Here is a 19,522-nt window from a genome sequence, read left to right as displayed (position 1 = left end):
GCCACAAGGGGGCGATAGTGCCACCCACCGCATAGCGCACCTTGCTCCACTTCGTGCTACTTCAGTATACTTTTGCAGCGCGCACTCGTTGTTGGCTACTGCAAATTTATTCCGTTCCATTTCATCGCCTTTCGCAAACTACGCTGACTTCGTCCGTCTATTTTTAGTACGTAGTGTGTCCGTTGTGCTGAAGCCCTTCCTCGGTTTTCTGTTGTTACCATGAAGATGGTGTTGGTGCCGCCTGTAGCTGCGGCATGTCCGATATTTACTGGCTTCGCTGCGCTGTAAATTTGTGGCGCATCTTCAGCTGCCGTACAGCGGTGGAGGCAGCAGCATGTGCTGGCCAAAAGTGCACCGAAAGCGTGCAAAAACAAACAACGAGCGGTGTAAATTGTCCTCAAATCTCTTGACCGACTTGCAGTTGGCGCCAAGCACAGTAATTCGTTTGCGCTTTGTGACCGGATAGAATTTTCAGTGACAACGTTTACTTGTGGCTACCAATTTTATGTGAAAATTACGAAACGCTCACACGATTAGCTGATCCCTATAGACATCAGCATTGCTTAGCATTATCTTACCTTAATATTTACTTTCGTCATCCTAAATGTTTCACCTGAGATCTAATCACATGAAATTACAGAGAAAACTTGATCTACAGAAATTGTATTGCAAAGTATCAACTTCAGCATAGTTGAGTCGAATATTCTCAATACTTACATTTCTCAATACTTAATACAATATATAGAGAGTATTTTTGGAGTCTTATCTACAGGTAAATCAAGCAAAAAAGTCTTAGCTTTTAGCAAAGCATTGAAGCAGGATTTTTTCAACTAGCAGTGCTTCCGCGAGACCTGTGATATGCGCTATGATCTCGCTGTTCTGAAATGGGTCATATTGCAACGCGGCCGCTCCACTTCTATACGGCAACCCTATAAGCGGGTATCAACTGACTACTTCAACTCATTGACTGCACCGCAATGTGAGCACGTTGCACCGTTGTTTACTAACTTTATACTGCGCAAGCTGTCATATCGTTGTTGTTGCATTATGCCATGATTCGGTTGCAACGTTGCCGGAAATATGTAGATAATGCCACTAATGAAAGTGCCAGCGTTTTCAGTTTCATCGTCATAATTATTATGAGAGCTTTCTCTGTACTCATTTCAACTTTCGCTCTCATCAGCTTACTTTTGCATTTGTGTTGTCAGCAATCTGAAAATGTTTGCTTTGCAATTTTGTTTCAGTCTTTTATTTAAACTTGGCAACTGCTGCGATTGGCACGGGAACAAAGTGTGTCACAGTAGCAACAAATGCCGGCTTTACTCTCGGTTTTTGCCTCCGTTCTTAGCATTGTTAGTGTAGCGGTAAGTTGCAAAGTTAGCTGGTATGTACGTGTGCTTCAGTGGGTCTTTCTTTAACAACAACATTCTGTGGCTTAGTTTCGCGTAGACTTTTTAAACACCACTACGACTTATTACAGCTTGAGTATGATATCCAACTTTCCGTGTAAACAGTCAGCGGTAAAGCAGGGTGGAGCGTAAAATGAAATAATCCACCTTGGAGACGCGTTTTGTATCAAAAAATAGTATACTGACAGTTTCGTTGTTTGTAGTCAAAATGGCTCGCACATATGCTTCAACTTTGATTTGCAGTTTACTTCGAAGACCTATAAGTGATTACAATTATTTACTTACTAGTACTAAAAATATATGATAAGTGGTGTAAAAGAAATAGAGCAGATAGGTCGATGTGCACTTGGGCTTTCCATTGGATGTATAAATTTCGGAGCTTACGTTGTCCACCCATTGGCACCAAGTCGAAAGAACTTTTCGTTGCAACATCATCTTCTATGCGAACATCATGGCCCACCCAGCACATTTGTTGGATTGTTATGTGCTTAATTATATCCATGTCGCCGTAGAACTCATACAGTTCGTGGTTCCATTTTCTTCACTATTCATCGCTCACGCGGACGACTCCGAAAACGTTGTTAGAATTTATACTAGTTCCGAGATATATAAAAGTCCTTCTCTTATTCAAATTTATATCTGTTACCAAGGCTGTAGTGAAAGCATAATGCCAGGTGAAGGCGAACCCGATTTCCTAATCGATGAAAAGCAGATGTTCCATTTCTAGACCATCGAGCGTATTGTGAAAAATTAAAGCCCACCGTCAACAAACTGATTGGACCTTATCAGTGTGGCCTTAGGCCTGGAAAGTCAACAGCTGACCAGGTATTGACCATGCGCCAAATCTTGGAAAAGGCCCGTGAAAGGAGAATCGACATACACCACCTCTTCGTCGATTTCAAAGATGCTTTTGACAGTACGAAAAGGAGCTGCCCTTATTCCGTTAAATATTATATACTTTGTAGATTTAAAAAAAATCACCACCTCTATGAGGTTGGCAACTTTCTGAATTCCTGTCCATTGACGAATATTTCGAAGCCACGAAAGTTGTTTACAGTCAATACCCCGTTTTCCTTCAATATTTCCTTGGATAATTAGAAGCTTACGCTTAGGGGGGCTCAGAATATAACCAAGGTAGGCTGCTTTTCTTTGTTTTATAGTCTTTAGCAACTCCCTATTGCGGTTCACTCTTCTCAAGGCTTCACTGTTTGTAACTCTATCTGTCCATGAAATTTATAGAATTCTTCTTCTGAAAAGCCTTATCTCAAAACACTCTAGCTTCTTGATATCTGTGATTTTCAGTGTCCACGTTTCCATGGCACTGACCAAACATTGTACTTTTAAAAACGTATTTTGGTTATGATATTGAGGTCATGGCTTCATAATAATTTGTTGTAAATTCGATTCGACATTTTATTTCTTTAGAACAATCCCAATTTTCGTTGATCTGCAACCAAAGTACTGGAAATTTTTGACTCTTTCGATGAGTTTATTGTTAAGCATGAGGTGTGTGTCATTGTATATATTTTTCCTACTAACAATCATGTACATACTTCGTCTTGTTTATGTTATGACGTAGGCCATATTCGTTACTACGTAAGTTAACTCGGTTTACCAGTTCTTGTAATCCCATCAAGCTATCGGCTATGAGTGTAATGTCCTACTACTGGTAACCAATTCTTGAGATATTACATCCAAATACACATGTGTATGTTAAATAACAAGGGTGACAGATTATATCCTTGTCTTACAACTCGTGAAATAGATATTTCTTCGATTATGTCACTATTGACCTCGCTTGTTCCAAGACCTTATCTGAAGCCAAATTGCGTCTTACCTATTGACTCTTCATCCTATATTCCTATATACAGGTATTCTGACAAGAATGACTTTAAGAAATACATCTTCTATATATCTTGAGAGCATGTGACATTAGACTAATTAGTCTTTACTCACTACAATGTTTCGCATTATTTTTCTTAAGCAGTGGTATGAATGTAAATTTTAACCAGTCTTTTATATATTGGCCAATGTCATAAACGTGTTTAAAAAGCTAAGAGTGTCATATGTTTGTCATTTATAAACTTTAAAATTTCAGCTGGAACATCATACGAACTTGATGCTTTGTAATTCTTCATTGATTGTATAGCTCTCTCTATTTCGCCTTTTGTTATTTTAATTGCCAGTTGGCATGTGATGGAGATGACAGTTTTTGTTCAATCTACTGCCATCCGAAAAAATATATTCCATATATTTCTTCCCTATACTTTTCCTTTCATTTATGTCACATACGACCTCATTTTTCTCATTTATAAGGATTGAAGACGGCTTTTTACGATGAATACCTGCAGCTTCTTTCAATTTTTTGTGTAAATGAAAGGTATCATGTAAAAATTATAATCTTTCAATTTCTTGGCATTCATTGTTTATCCAATTTGGTTTAGCATTACCGATCATCTTCCTTATTTCTCTATTCAGTTGTCGATACATCTCAGTGTTTTTATTTTTACTATACATATATTCCCGGCGTTTACTGATTAGTTTCAATATCTCATCTATCATTCAATGATTTTTTTTATTTTCTTTTTTGTCTATTCGAAGAGAGTTGTTTGCTGTAGTAAAAATTATCTCTTTTAAGTCGCTCCATATACTTTATGCACTTTCTTATCCTATATCATTTATTTTTTCATTAATTTCACTTTCAAATAGGCGTTTCATACTTTCATCTCTCAACTTATAAAGACTTAGCTTCATTTTAGACTTACTTGTTTTAATTATGTACTACGCAATTTTGCCAGTAGTAAATTGCGATTCAAAGGTACATCCGCTCCTGGATATGTATTGACCTTTTTTATTGAAGAACAGAAACGATTATTTATCAGCATCTAATCCATTTGATTTTTGATGATATTATCAGAGGTGTCCAATAGAGATTTCCATGTATAAAGTTTTCTGGGAGTGTTCTTGACAGAATTGATTTTGTCAATCTCCGCTCTCATTTCTATCACCTAAGCTTCGACTTTTTCTCTTACAACTTTTGCGTTAAAATCGCCTTGAATTATATTAATTTTATATGGCTTTGTTAATCGCATAAGTTCGTCTAGTTCATCATAGAAAGTTTCTATTTCTTCATCACTTTTTTCGGCCCTTGGAGCATAGACGTGAATAATATTATTCGGTCGAATAGTATCCAATAACGAATGCAAACAATATTGGACAAAAGTAGCATGGCAGCTTGACAATGCTCACGCGTGATCTGTCAAAGAAGGGATCAACTATTATATTTTAGTCAAAACTAAGAACTCTTGCTTACCAGAAATAATGATTAAATTATGATTTATGCTTTTTATAGATAGACCTCCAACTCCTCCTTCTTATAGATAGACCTCCAAGGTTTGCTACCACATGGATTGCAGGAGTTCTCCGTCTAGTTTGTGATATGGCTGAGCACTCAAAGAGGAAGTTTAGAACCTTTTCCTTCCTTCATGCGAGTTTGCAGCTGCAGCAAGTGTTGTTATAGGGCATTGGCAATCATAACACATATTCTCCAAAATGCTCATTGTCCCGTTTTGATAGCTGTTATAACATATATGCTTTTCGCGGACCTATATAATAAGTGCGTAGTCCTTGTCCTATCATATTTTGTCAACAATTGCTTTGCTATTTTGCACTTGATTGTAGATTTCCATCTATTCTGAGCTATTTCTTCAAATTGTTTATTAAGCTCCCTCTTGATGGATTCTAGTAGGCATGGTATTGCCTCCATCTCAGACTCATATAGAGGGGCCAACTTGTCTGCTTTTTCATTGCCAAAAATGTTCATATGGCCAAGATCCCAAATTATGGACAACAATGAAGTGTGTTTTACGTAGGATCCTACTTTCAAACAGTTTAATTTTACGGTGCTCAGAAGCACAACGGATCAATACAATGCGTCGATCAGCGAGTACGGGTTACCTGTAAGTGAACTTGAAAGCCACCATACATTTTTGGCTACGCAGGCATTAACCTTTGACGACAACAAAGCAACGCCGGCTGGAAGCTGTGTATTTGGTAGCTTTTTGTATCCTCCCGTTGTTATCCACTGGAACTCCTCAGATCTTCTCCAAGTGAAGTGCTTCCACACGAAAGAAGTTAGCTGAGTTTTTATCCGAATGAAGAGGGAGATATCAGGATCCTCAGAAATTACTCCGGTCTCGATTTGTTAGTAACTTTTGGGCCAAATTTTCAAACGTTAGAGAGAACTGCGTCTTTATTGTTGGAAGCAAGCTGAATTCGGAAATAAAGCTTAAGTAATCAAATACTTAGAGACCTTACGCTTTTTCAACTATTGCAAAAATGTAGTATTTAGTTGGTACACACCAAAATCGTCCCACACCGTAAAAAACCATTCGATATTTGGAAAAACTGCGCAATAAAAAGTAATAACACCAATTACAATGCGAAATAGTAGAAGCAATGTAGTGAGACAAGTGATTATGGCAAAAGTTTCGCCATCAGGCACATAATCGGGAAGCGACGCAAAAATAATCGCTTACACAACGGCCTGATGCAGTGGCGATAAAAAGGCCGGAGTCTTGAAAAAATATAAACAAATAAGCGCGCAAGTATGTGTGCACAATGTAGCCTCCACCCGTTAAAGCATAAATATTTGTACAAATTTATTATTTTCAGGAGAAGGCTGGAAGGGAATGTACGTAATGAAATTGCGAGCTTGTTTATTACACCACCCCACCACGTGCACACACAGTAAGTCGCAGCCATTACAACGCTCAGCCATGCTCCGATCCGCCTGGCACAAGCAACAGCACAAAGGCAAGGAAACTGTTAAAGTATTTGTAGCAGTCAAGTTGAAGAAAACTCAACACCGATTCGGCTGTAAGAAAACAGCGAAAACAGAAAAAGAATGCGAGCACAAGTAATTTGCGAAAGAGCATAAAATAAATTGAATTGTTCTCAGGCGCTGGCGAAATGTTTATATTCTTTGTCGCTTTGTCAGTATTCATGTGCAAAGGCATTTGTTCAAGTGTGTGTGCGTCTGTGTTTGTTGCAGAAGACCCCCTCGCCCTTCTACGAACAAGAGAACAAGTAACAGCACATACGTGTATGAATACAGAGCCATCACAAATGGCAAAGGTTGCCATTTCACGCGCTCATACACACACACACACACATGTTTATAAACGCACTGCGCCACAATAACCCTCACTCCGATTCGCTAAATATTTATGCGACTTATTTGCGCTTGTCTGCATTGACATCTGTCATCGATTCAGCCGCTACAATGTGCGCCGTGCATACCCGGGCGTATACGTAACGAACTGTGCGACTGCGTTGCTCATACGCACCGCTGCAGCTTGATGAATCTCACCGACTGCTGACTACGAGAAAATGTCAAGTGAATTTACACAAATACATATAATGATGGCAACTCGTTTGTTGTAGTTTTGATTGTGTGGCAGGGGAAATGCTGCATATACTTATAGTATGTATGTATGTAGCGTCACATGGGAATGGACGGCAACAACAGCAATGGCATTGGCGTTACACCTTGGGACCATGCTCTGATTGCGTTGAGAGTATGTGCCGAACTCGTGTGGTTGAATTACTTGCTGTTAGTCGTATGGAGTGCTTTACAAACTGTTGAATTCAAATCAATGATTTCAATTTCAGTCACCTTCTCAATTGGGCGAACCTGTTTGAATACCCGTAGCATGTAGAAATGTAGAGATTTAGTTGCTGATTATTTGCATGGTCTAAAGTATATTTCGTATCTTTTTATGGTGCCCATATCATGTACACCAACATATGAGAGCCTATCCAAGCATATTCTGTATAAAATCGGCCACCGTCTTCAGAACACAAATTATCTCAGCCACAACCGAAGATTATTTCGGAAGATCAACTAATATCATTTAAACCGTAGAGGTTTGTAGTTGCTTTTGAAAGTTGAAAATGAGTAAAGTTAGAACAAGCAACGTTGATTTTAAGCCGCCGGAAGTCCAGTAACCGATAATTGCAGGCGAAATTCTATCTCACTACGTACACTACTCTAGCAGCGATCCTACGAAATGTATTCAAGTACTTTCTAAAGCAGAAAGAAAATTTTTGACATCCAGAGACACAACATAACTAGGTCCAAAGTTAAAAAAATGTATCGTTATTCCACAGACTTCCTTTTTTCTGGAACTCCTTCAAAACTGGTATATTCTCCTCCATCCGGACAACATGACCTAGTCAGCGTAGCCGCTGTCTCTTGCTTCTTTGAATTATGTCAATGTCACCGTATAGGTCTTTACTTCTTAATTGGCTACTCAGTCCGAAGTAGTACCTGTTGGCAAGAGTTATTCTTTGCTGGATTTCAAGTCTGACATTGTTGGTGGTGTTTACGCTGGTTCCAAGGTGGACGAAATTATCTTCGACTTCGAAGTTAAGACTGTCTACAGTGACGTGAGAGCCAAGTCCCGAGTGTGACGACTGTTTTTTCTTTTTTTTGATGACAAGAAATATTTCATCTGGCTCTGTTCACAACCAGATCCATCCGCTCGCTTGGAGAAAGCAAAACTGACGGCGCGATTGTTGAGTCCAATGATATCAATATCATAGGTGTATGCCAGCAGCTATACACTATTCTAGAAAATTGTACTTTCTCTGTGTAACTCTACAGCTCTTATTATTTTCTCCAGCAATATGTTGAAGAAGTCACACTATAAGAAATCTGCTTGTTTGAAACCTCGCATGGCATCGAACTGCTCGGAGAAGTCCTTCACGATCCTGAGGGATTAGTTTTCAGGGGTACCAAGTTCAGACATAGCGGCACAGAGACAGTTCCTTTTTGGTGTTGTCGTTACCGGCTTTAAAAGATTTGGCGCATAGTGCAAATTTGGTCGATAGTAAATATTCCTCTTCTGAGGCCACACTGATAAAGTCTAATCAATTTGTTAACGGGGAGCTATTCGAACCTTATCATAGTCGAAAAATGGAACATCTAATCCACCGTCATCGATTGGAGAATCAGGTTCGACATCTTCAGATGTTACACTTTCAGTTTTGTGCCGCAGGCTGTGGAAATGTCCTCTTCATAACTTTAGTATGCTCTAAACATCGGTGAATAGATAACCACTTTGGGATCAACAAGAGTATGTTCCAGTCTTGAAGCCTTCCGTTAGCCACCGCATCTTTTTATAGAATTTTCAAGCATTACCACTGTCGTCAAGCTCCTCAAGCTCTTCATACTCACGCATTGCGGCATCTTTTTTTTGTCTGCATATGAGTCTCGCTTCCCTCTTCGCCTCTCGGGAACTATCCCACTCCTCTTGTATTGTGGTCGACCGAAATATTGCGAGATAAGCTGTCGGTTTTCTCTTCATTGCGACGCGACACTCCTTATCGCATCAGCTGTACTTTCGAACTTCACGAAAACCAATGGTTTCGCCTGCAGCTGTGCTGTGGAGCTTGAAATGCTGTCCCAGAGTTCCCTTATACCGAGTTACTGATAAGTGTTCTAAGAGCGCAGGAGTGCAAGTGGAGTAGAAAACCATTTTGCTATAGGTTGTGATAGTAGCTTCTCGACGTCGCACCTTTCTTGTGTTTGTCGGCGGGTGTGCTTCGCTGTACAGAGGCGGTGCCTACTAACGTTGCAACAAGATAATGGTTCCAGTCGATGTTAGATCCTTGGAGCATACTGAATACATATCGTCCATCAATCACAACATGATCGATATGAGTACGAACTTGAATTAGATGAATTTTCTTATGCTGAAATCTAGTACTAGAGACAACCATATTTCAAACCCCTGCCTAGTCGATCAGCCTCAAAAAATTTGGAAAGGTTTCACCATGGAGGCTGAATTTCCAGACTGTTGTATCAAAGATGCCTTCTTTACCTACTTTGGTATCTAAATCGCCACGCACAGTTTTTACATCGTGGCGGAGCAGTTGCCATTAACGCACTCCAGCCACTCACAAAATGCATCTTTGGTCTTTCTCTTCGGTCGGGGTTTGGCCGCAAATCAGTCTTATGTTGAAAAATGTTTGCTCTGATGTGTATTCTGGAGCTACACGCTCATCCACCGAAGTGAATGCCAGGACTCGGCGACTGATTCTCACACTGAATTTTCGGTCCTTTATATGGTCGCTGTAGTAAATGTCACAAGGACCTACTCGTCTCCGTCCTTGTACCGTTCATCGCATTTTTTGAACGACGGTGATGTCAGTATTTACTCTAACAAGGACATCAAGTAGCTGGGCACCTTCCCAATTTAGGGACCGGATAATTCATTTTCTAGCCAAATTGACTGACGACCAAAAATTGCTCAGAATCCAACATTCGAAGGACATAATTAAAGAGGTCAAAAAGGACAAACACTTTCTTTACAATATTGTGACTGGTGACGAAGCGTGGTGCTTCCAATATGATCTCGAAACGAAACGCTAGAGTGCTGAATGGAAGGCATCGGTCGAACCGAAACCTAAAAAATGCCCCATGGAGGAGTCAAAAGTATAGAAAATGCTGATTTGTTTTTACGATTCCAAGGGTATTGTCCACAAAGAATTTGTTTCTACAACTGGTCAAAACGTTAATGCGGTATTCTACCTTGGAGTTTTGAAGCGTTTGGTGCGCCGTATTCGGCGAGTTTGGCCCGAATATAGCGAAGATGAAAGTTCCTCCTAACAGATGGAGAGTATACATGACTCTATCATCAGGACTTAGAGACTTATTAAGTGATTAGAAAGTAATTTAATATCAGTAAACAGTTTCAAGGTTAGACAATAGTTTCCTAGGGGTTACGAAAATATTCTATTTGCCATTTTCCAGCTCCCAAAAATACTATCTCTTAACGTTGAGCGCTGCGTTTATGCAGGTAATAAAATCAATCCAGCACCTTCACCCTCATCTACAATCAGCCTCAGTATTTGTGTGAGTTCCTGAAATTGATTCAATCCAGGCATTTTATACTTGAACAACAACATAATACTCCCATGCAATTGTTGTTAGTGGCCGTTCCGGGTATTGTTGCGAACGGCACAATTGAATAATTCATGTGAAATAATTCCATATCATTGATGCAACAAATGTGCACGGTTACGTGCAATTTAACATGGCTTACATGCTGCAATCGGAAGCTTAGCCATTGATAGCACAAACCTTGCGACTTCTCGCTATTTGCGTAGAAATGCAGCTCATCCCTTACGGATCTGCATAGCGTACACGGCTCGCATTACGTTATTGTCTTCATAAGCATATATTCGATTGATGCAACAGTGTTGCACATGCTGCACGTGCCACAACGGTCGACCGAAAGCAACCAACGCATGCACAAATGCCATGCGGCGGCAGCCTCCACTCAGCTTGTATCCAACGTCAATCTGTATCTAAATCTGCTTTTTCGCCATCGTAACGGTTTGCAGTGATTTCTAGGCAAAAAGTAAACGAGCAGCGCGCATACCAAAAAAGGACAACGACTTGTTTGTATACAATTCTCACACACACATACAAAGATATGCATAAGAAGAACGCTTTACTCACAGGCACATTCATATGTTGCTCAGCATATTTTCGAAAAGATTTGCATATGTGCCAGCGCTGGCACTCACACACATGCACATTGCATTCACATATGTATGTGTGTGTGTATGATGTTTGGTATTCCGGGCCAGCAGACGTTAAATACGCAGCTGATGCCGGCGTCTCTCCTAAAATGCAAGTGTGTTGGTTTTCATGCGCTTTTTCAGCGCTAGCTTTTCTTTTTTCGCCAGTTGTTGTGAAGATGGCAACTGAAAGAATTCGAAAAACGTTTTATGACTTCGAAGTGGGCTATCAAAAGTCCTGACGACTTAAATTGCTATCATTAAGGCAAATGTGCTGCGATTTGATTTCACCAAAAACGAAACGGTTAGCCATTTCAATTGCTATTTGTTGCTCTTCAATGTCATAAGTAGCTTAAGCGAATCGAAATACGGAAAATGTAATGTTTAATTTAATCAATTGGCAAAGCAGTGAAGTTTAAGTTCTGAAATTATTTCAAAAATTGTATGTAGGCGGATTGTATTTGAAAAGATTGAACTAAAATTTAGTTTGTGGCGGCGAACTCGTTTCGAAGCCGAACAGCCAGACTCACACCACTTTTTAGCCTCTTATTTATACTCTCGCAACAAAGTTGCTAAGGAGAGTATTATAGTTTTGTTCACATAACGGTTGTTTGTAAGTCCTAAAACTAAAAGAGTCAGATATAGGGTTATATATACCAAAGTGATCAGGGTGACGAGTAGAGTTGAAATCCGGATGTCTGTCTGTCCGTCCGTCCGTCCGTCCGTCTGTCCGTCCGACGTGCAAGCCGTAACTTGAGTAAAAATTGAGATATCATAATGAAACTTGGTACACGCATTTCTTGGCTCCATAAGAAGGTTAAGTTCGAAGATGGGCAAAATCGGTCCACTGCCACGCCCACAAAATGGCGGAAACCGAAAACCTATAAAATGTCATAGCTAAGCCATAAATAAAGATATTAAAGTGAAATTTGGCACAAAGGATCACATTAGGGAGAAGCATATTTGGAAGTAATTTTTTTGGAAAAGCAGGCGTGGCCCCGCCCCCTATTAAGTTTTTTGTACATATCTCGAAAACTACTATAGCTAAGTCAACCAAACTCTACATAATCGTTTCCTTCAGACATCTCCATATACAGTTCAAAAATGGAAGAAATCGGATAGTAACCACGCCCACCTCCCATACAAAGGTTATGTTGAAAATCACTAAAAGTGCGTCAACCGACTAACAAAAAACGTCAGAAACACAAAATTTTACGGAAGAAATGACAGAAGGAAGCTGCACCCAGACTTTTTTTAAAAATTGAAAATGGGCGTGGCGTCGCCCACTTATGGACCAAAAAGCATATCTCAGGAACTCCTCGACCGATTTCAATGAAATTCGGTATATAATATTTCCTTAACACCCTGATGACATGTACGAAATATGGGTGAAATCGGTTCACAACCACGCCTTCTTCCAATATAATAAAACTTTACACAAATACGGTATTTGAGCTGAGGTATCCCTTGTGGAAAAATTGTCGTGATCGGACTATAACTTTTCAAGGTCCCTGATATCGAACACGAAGAACTCAGTGCCTAACCTAACCTTACCTAATTTTTCACCGAAAATATCGGTAAATCTCCCAGAATTTATTTGTAATTAATTTTACAGCAAAATAAAAGAATATGTAAATGACGGATAATGAAATCTCGATTATCACTTTATCATGCGAGAGTATAAAATGTTCGGTGACACCCGAACTTAGCCCTTCCTTACTTGTTTTGCTTGAGGATCATGGTAAGAGACCCAAGTCTTATTCATAGTGATGAATCGACGCGCAAAATCCACTTTATTCTTTTTAAAACGCTCCAAATGTTGCTGAAACTGTCGCATTCGAATGTGTTTTTATTCCATTGTAAGCGAATGCGGCACCCATTGTGCATACAGCTTTTTAAAACCCAAAATGTCACTCAAAATATGTTCACACTGCTTAATGAGATTCGTAGAGCCTTTACTAAATCTCTCTCAGTCAATCGACGATCTTCCAAAACCATACCCTGTATTTTGCCTTTAATTGCTGGTGTTGATGCGTCCTTTTGAAATATGGATAAGGCTTGTACGAATTTAAAATTCAGCAATCTACTGTTCTAAATGTAAGTGTGGTATGCTAAAATCAATTTTCAAACAATATCACATCGTGCCACTTTTGAATATGACATTTTTTAACAGGATAACTTAGAATTTCATGTATATTTAAAATATATATCTAAGCGAGTCTTATCCCAAGTTATAGGAATAATTTTTCGTTTTTATCTCTTTCTATTTTTTTTCGTTCTATAACTACTTATGCAAAAATATTTTATGAAATTTTTAACTTTTTCAGAGGTCGCCAGCAAACAGCGTCAAAGCGGCATTTTATCACTCCTCTGAGGTAAGCTTTATAAATACATGTATGATACAGCAACAAAGAAATTTTTTTATTTTACACCCTAAACACATTAAAGTTTGTAACATTCCGAAAGAAAAATCGTATACGGTCTCCGATTGTATTAGGTTGGAAAATATCTCCCTTTCGCGTTTTTGTCTTTTGAATTTCGCTGCTATGTACATATTATACATATAAAGCGCTACAGAGCTTCTATCTGGCAATACTATACATCGTTTGAAAAGTCTTGGCCTAACCTACAAAACGACGCTATGCATGATTAGTTTGGTTACTGCATTCAACAGTAATATACGTGTTAACATGGAGTTCACTAACGTCGAAATTCGCGCTATTTTAAAGTTTTCCTTCGTTAAAGGCAACTCAGCTAGAGGGGGTATTATGGAATTGTCGTCTATTGAAACTAAATTTGATCACCAATTTATTAGGTTGTCAAATATCTCCCTTCCGCCTTTTTGCTCTTTATTCAATGCTTTATAAAAAGTGCTCAGTGATCGAATTTAGTTCCTATCCATCTGTCCGTCGGTATATACGCGAACTAGTCCCTCAGTTTTCGAGATATCAATCTGAAATTGTGCATATGTTCTTTTCACTCTAAAATTTCAGCCAACGATATCATATAGTATATAGCTGCTCTATAAACCGAACGATCGAAATTAAGTCCTTGGATGGAAAACTATTTTTTTGACCAGATATTTTCACGAAATTTGGCACAAATAATTGTCCAAAGCAGCAGTATAATCTCCGACGAAATTGTTCAGATTAGACTACTACGAGTATAACATTTAGCTGCCATACAAACTGCACAATTCAAAATGAAGAACCTTTTTATATCATTTTATGCTATGAAAAATGCTTTTAACTGTTATATATTTATAACCAAACGTATATGATCCTCGATATTTTCGGATATCGGATATTAAGGAAATCTCTTCGGCAAAAATACAACCTGTGGCTATTTGTGAATATGGTCGTCTTCAATTCTTTATATATATTCGCCACACAGAACGACAACGAATCTGTAAACTGTAACAACGGCTTGATATCTAATTTTGATACTTCGTCTAGTCACTTGAACTGCTAGGCTGTTAGATATCTAAAGTATGTTATAGATAAGACTGAACAGAAGTATAGGAGGTTTACCCTTTCATCGGCCTTTTCAGGCAAGGAAACAAACAACAGACCGGGGGTTTACATCTGGGCTGTAGGACGGCTGCGGAAGCGTTAGGAAGCCGGCCTTGGTTAGCTAGCTGTTCACAAGAAAGGGGTTGTCGTGGTGCAACTTCCAATCGGCTGCGATGTCTTGTCGGACCCGATTGACCCTTCATTTGAGTCTCTTGAGGAATTTCATGTAAAACTTGGCGTTGACGGTTTGTCCAGGAGGAACAAATTCATGGTGGACGATGTCCTTGATGTCAAAAACGACAATGACCATCGTGGTTACTGTGGATTTGCCCATTCTTCCGGTCTTCATCAGCGTCCTCTGCACGGCCCTCCAAAAAGGCCTGTTACCACCGAAATACAGCACTTCTTGCTAAAGCAACATCTGTGTAAACCTGCCTGATCATATCAAACGTCTCTGTAACAGATTTACCGAGTTTCACATAGAATTTAATCGCTTTCCTCTGCTATAATGAACGCTACATTCTCTGCTTGTAAAAATATTTGTCCTGATTCTCCAGGTGCTCAGAGACAATTGACCAGCTGCTCGAATCCAGACCAGCCCTCTACAGTCGCGGCGGAAGAAAATCTGTCCTATTACTCTCCGGACAATGCCTGTGTATGCAGCCGCTTTGCGGCTGCCCCAACAGCTACTGCCTATTTGTTTCTAAAACTATTTATCTGACATAACGCCACGTGAGAGTATTGCCGCCTGGCTATCGACGTGTATACTAAACTTCTTCATGTTGTTCCCTTGCAGTTTTCCTTATCGCAAAGAGCTCCGCCAGGAAGATATTGTAGTATTTCGGAATCTTTAAGGGAATTTGAGATACCTCTGCAAAAAAGTAAATAAAATTGCTTGCTCATTCCTGTCACTGAGACTTACTCGCAAAGTATTTATGAACAAAGTAATATATATAGAAATATCCATTAGAATATATACATATATATATACGTATATATACTATATTTGCCTGTGAACCAATGGCAACAAATGTTACAGCTTGCCGTTGTAAGTATTTATTTGCGCTTAATAATGTTTTCGCTGCAGAATTTTCCCAGAATATCCCGAGGTTATTGACATTCACAAAGAAAATCGCAAACAAGGTAAGAGAGCCAAATGCCACGTTATCACCAGCGCCATCGTCAGTTGCGACAGCGTTGAACTTTTATTGAAAACCTTGCACGATTGAGTAAACAAACAATGATGCTGGTGACGACAGCATGTCGCCTAACACCACCCACCAGCCGCTGCAGAGTCTGCCACATCCCATGAGCAACAGTCTCTAATGGCGACCACAGGCAAATCATCTAGAGACCACACACACTTATACACACACACACAATCGTCGTAAGACACACGCCTGCAATTCGCAGAGATTACGGTGCACAAACCACGTCGAAAACCATCAATGTCGACGCTTCTGCTGACTGGTCTAGCGTTGGGCCAGCCACTATGTTGTGAGTTCTCCGCAGACGATTGACATGTCTGGTGGCCATTAAACTTGGCAACAACTGCTAGATGTCCTAACATGTGCTAATGCGCGTGTGGAGCTAGAATGTGTGAGTTCGCAGTTTGTTTGTCTGCCGCTTTGTAGAAAGGTATGTTTGCTCAGACGGAAAGTTGCTGAGCTGGTAGTAGAGCTCTGGTAGTTTTCCATTGGTTTGTTTACCTGAATGCCCGAAAGGTAATAGAGAGAACACATGGCTTTCATCATAATATTTCGCCGCAATCGTTGACCTCTGTTTCCGCTTCGACGGCAATGCAGTCGGAGATATTGACGCGTTGCTACTTTTTTATTCTAATTCAGCGGCTGAGGTTAGGCAGACATCGCGTGGTATGGGAATTTCAGAAGCTCTACGTAGAAACGCATACCATAGATGCTGTGCAAACAAACATACAAGTACGCATGGGGTTAGTGTACTTTGAGGAATGTTTAAAGCGCCCCAAACGTGTTTACTCACTAGTGGCAAGTGCATGAACCTACACATATGTATATTTATATCTTACATACCTATGCGTATGTTCCAAGGTAATTGACAAGTTAAGGTGGTTGATTGCTTCACAAGAGAGGCATCCGTAGGACATCAATAGGCATTTTGTACTCGCGGGTAGTACCAAATTAAGCATTATTCAGCAACTCAAAGAATGTGGAAAAATATGAATCTTCTCCAGCTGCCCAATGTATCTTAAGTAGAAGCATTGATGACAGTAGCATATATGTATGTATCTCGTCTCGACCGGCTGAAAGCTGGACATTAGCAAAGGTAACGCTTCATCCTTCGCGCATGCATGCCATACATTTTGTCGAATTCACCTGTCTCATTTTCTGAAGGTGGGATCTTAAAGGAAGGTGCTCGGTGCTGACACCTACAATATTAATAAATTCCCTTTTCTTTAAAACTATAAGCGTTTTGGTCTGTCCATCATCACCACCCCAAAGTAACTCTGTGGAATGCCCTGTATTCTTAATATTAGGTCTTCAACTTTGCTTCCGCCGTTTTCCAATAGATATCTCTAGGGTCAAGCACTGGTCGACCTGAGGTGTTCCTCTAGTTTGGCAGCTGAAAACACAATTCCCCTAAGGTGCCTTGAGGTGCCCAACTCTTTTGCCTTTTATCCCTATATGACTAAGTGCTCAGATAATATTAACTGTTTTACTTACTGAGAGTCTAGTTAACGCCTGCTTGCCTCACCTAACAATGCCAATTTAGCTCAAGTTCATTGACAAGATCGAGTAGTAATGCCCATCTTGGTTCTTATAGCCAAAAAGCAGATTCCGGATGGCCTCATACTTCACTTGAATATCAATTGATCGGAACCTTTGATGATGTAGAAGCCATCGCGGTCGATACAGCATTTGCTCGCTTTGGTGTAAAAGTATGGAAACCTATTCAACCGTCATCCGAAGGAGTTTCAGTATTGTTTCGTGACCATGAACGCAATATGAAGCCGCAGCGGGACACATCTGAGTTCAAGAGATAGTCGAAACAGTAGACTTTACGCAGAACCTGCTCTGAAGAAGGCGTAGACTGTACTATCGCCTATTAGGAGAGGAGCAGAGACTTACGTAGTGTGATGATTCGACGCCGAATTGCATTAATGTTCTATTTTGTGAAGATAAAAGTGCTTCTCCACTATGACAACGCACTGACTTCGATCCGACCTATAGTTTCAGCCAAATCGGCTGCTTCAGCCATCATTTTTCGTAGGTTTGGAACCCGGCTAATTTTCTTTTGTTTCCAAAATTGAAATAGTTACCCGCGGACCAAAATTTAAGTGAAATAATGACAATCGGAGGCTTATTTTGAAGTCATTTTTTTTTTTATTTATTTAAGAAGTTTGAGAATAGCTAAAAGGAAACTGTATTGAGAAAAAAAAACAATTTTTATACAAACCGTTGTCTGTATATACCCGAACTAGTTGAAATACCACTTCGAAATTTTGCATACATTATTTCCTCATCAGGAAGCTTCTCATTTGTTGAAACCGCCGACGTCGGACTCCTCTAGCGTATAGCTGTCATAAAAACTGAGCGCTCGGAATCAAATGCTTGTAAGGAAAACATTTTTATTTGACACGACATCCTAATGAGATTTAGCACGAGCTACCTACGAAACCAATGGTATAATTCTGTGCAGAAATTGCTCAGATCGAATCACCATAGCATATAACTGTCATACCAAGGTATTTATTGTTTTTCCAAGAGTATTCTTCTATACTAAGTAACCGAAATATCAGTCACTATTCCTTACAAACAAACAATCTTTTCTAAATAAAACAATTTGTTTCTTCTTTACTTTGACATTTTAATAGTATAATGATTGCCATTGCATTACGTCATTTGAGGTTCATCCTGTGGTTAATCAGATTACTGATCAGGGCACTTCTCCATTGCGACAGTTTCTATAGCTGCAAACAATAAGAAGTTTTAGTCAAATATTCCTTCTAGCGTTAGTCAAACTTGAACATACCCTTGTCGGTCTCACATTTTTCTGATTCCAACAGACAGGAATTGGCATATTTTTTGTAGGTTTCTCCATTGTATCCACATACTGGATCGAGATTCCTTGTACAAAACGTGGTGCAGTTTTTCGTTTGCGCTGAAACCACTCCAAGCAGGAGCAAACCTAGAATTTTGTTTGAATAATTTTATTAATTTAATTTTATTAATTTAATTTTATTACTTTAATTTTGTTATTGCAAAATTTGTTTTTCGATATCAACAAAGCAGCTTACCAACAATTATTAAAGCGATTAATTTCATTATTTAAATAACAATGCGACCCTTCACGCCGACCTAAGAGAGACTGCCAGAAGCTCAGTCTTTTATTTGATTGGCAAGGCACCTCCACATTCAAACACTGGTGTACCTATGCATACCCAGGTATTAATTCCACAGTGCTGTTCAAATATTTAGCCATATGGCTACAAAATTATTTTTGGTCTACTTGATTACTGACAAATTGTTTTTTTTTTTTTGTTTTTGTTTTTGTTTTTTTTTTTTTGTTTGTTCAGCTCAAACACTTTTGAGTTTGCCTTAAGAAAATATTGACGTCAAGCAAATCGTGAGCGCTGCTATAAAAAATAATCTTATGAAGAGGCTTGACGCAGCTTGAAATACTTTAATATAAAACATGTTCCTAGGTGTAGCTTCGGTATATTTACTTTTCTCATTTTTTATATAAAAAAACATTGTTTAAAGCACTCTACATGAACAACACATTTCGGCTTAAACTTTTTCTAGGAGCTCTGGGATGCTTCTGCCAGCTGTACTTTCGGCTCTTTGGTACTGCCTATTTTTTGTCGTAGCCATGAACCCTTTGATTAGCCTCGTTGATTTATATTCGCTCGAAGTAAATATTTGCGCATATTTTCTACAAAGTAAACCCCTTTCATATGATCAATATTGATGCCAGCAAATTTTTTCTGAACACCAAAAAAATGTTCGCTATTTGAACAGCTTGCTTTCA

General features: G+C 39.3%; 1 protein-coding gene across 4 annotated transcripts in view; it reads left to right on the top strand.

Annotated features, from left to right (window-relative positions):
- The window catches only part of LOC105221859 (uncharacterized), a 189,581-nt gene that overhangs the window by 17,202 nt on the left and 152,857 nt on the right, over nt 1-19,522 (top strand). For all 4 annotated transcript variants that reach the window (XM_049457274.1, XM_049457273.1, XM_049457272.1 and 1 more), the window contains exon 2: nt 13,328-13,375. The gene's annotated coding sequence lies outside the window, so the exon portion shown is untranslated. The remainder of the gene's footprint in view (nt 1-13,327; nt 13,376-19,522) is intronic.

Source organism: Bactrocera dorsalis, chromosome 5, assembly GCF_023373825.1.
Source record: "Bactrocera dorsalis isolate Fly_Bdor chromosome 5, ASM2337382v1, whole genome shotgun sequence".
Taxonomy (NCBI): Eukaryota; Metazoa; Arthropoda; class Insecta; order Diptera; family Tephritidae; genus Bactrocera; species Bactrocera dorsalis.
The sequence above is the reverse complement of the archived record's forward strand: the minus strand, read 5'-3'. Positions and strand labels throughout refer to the sequence as shown.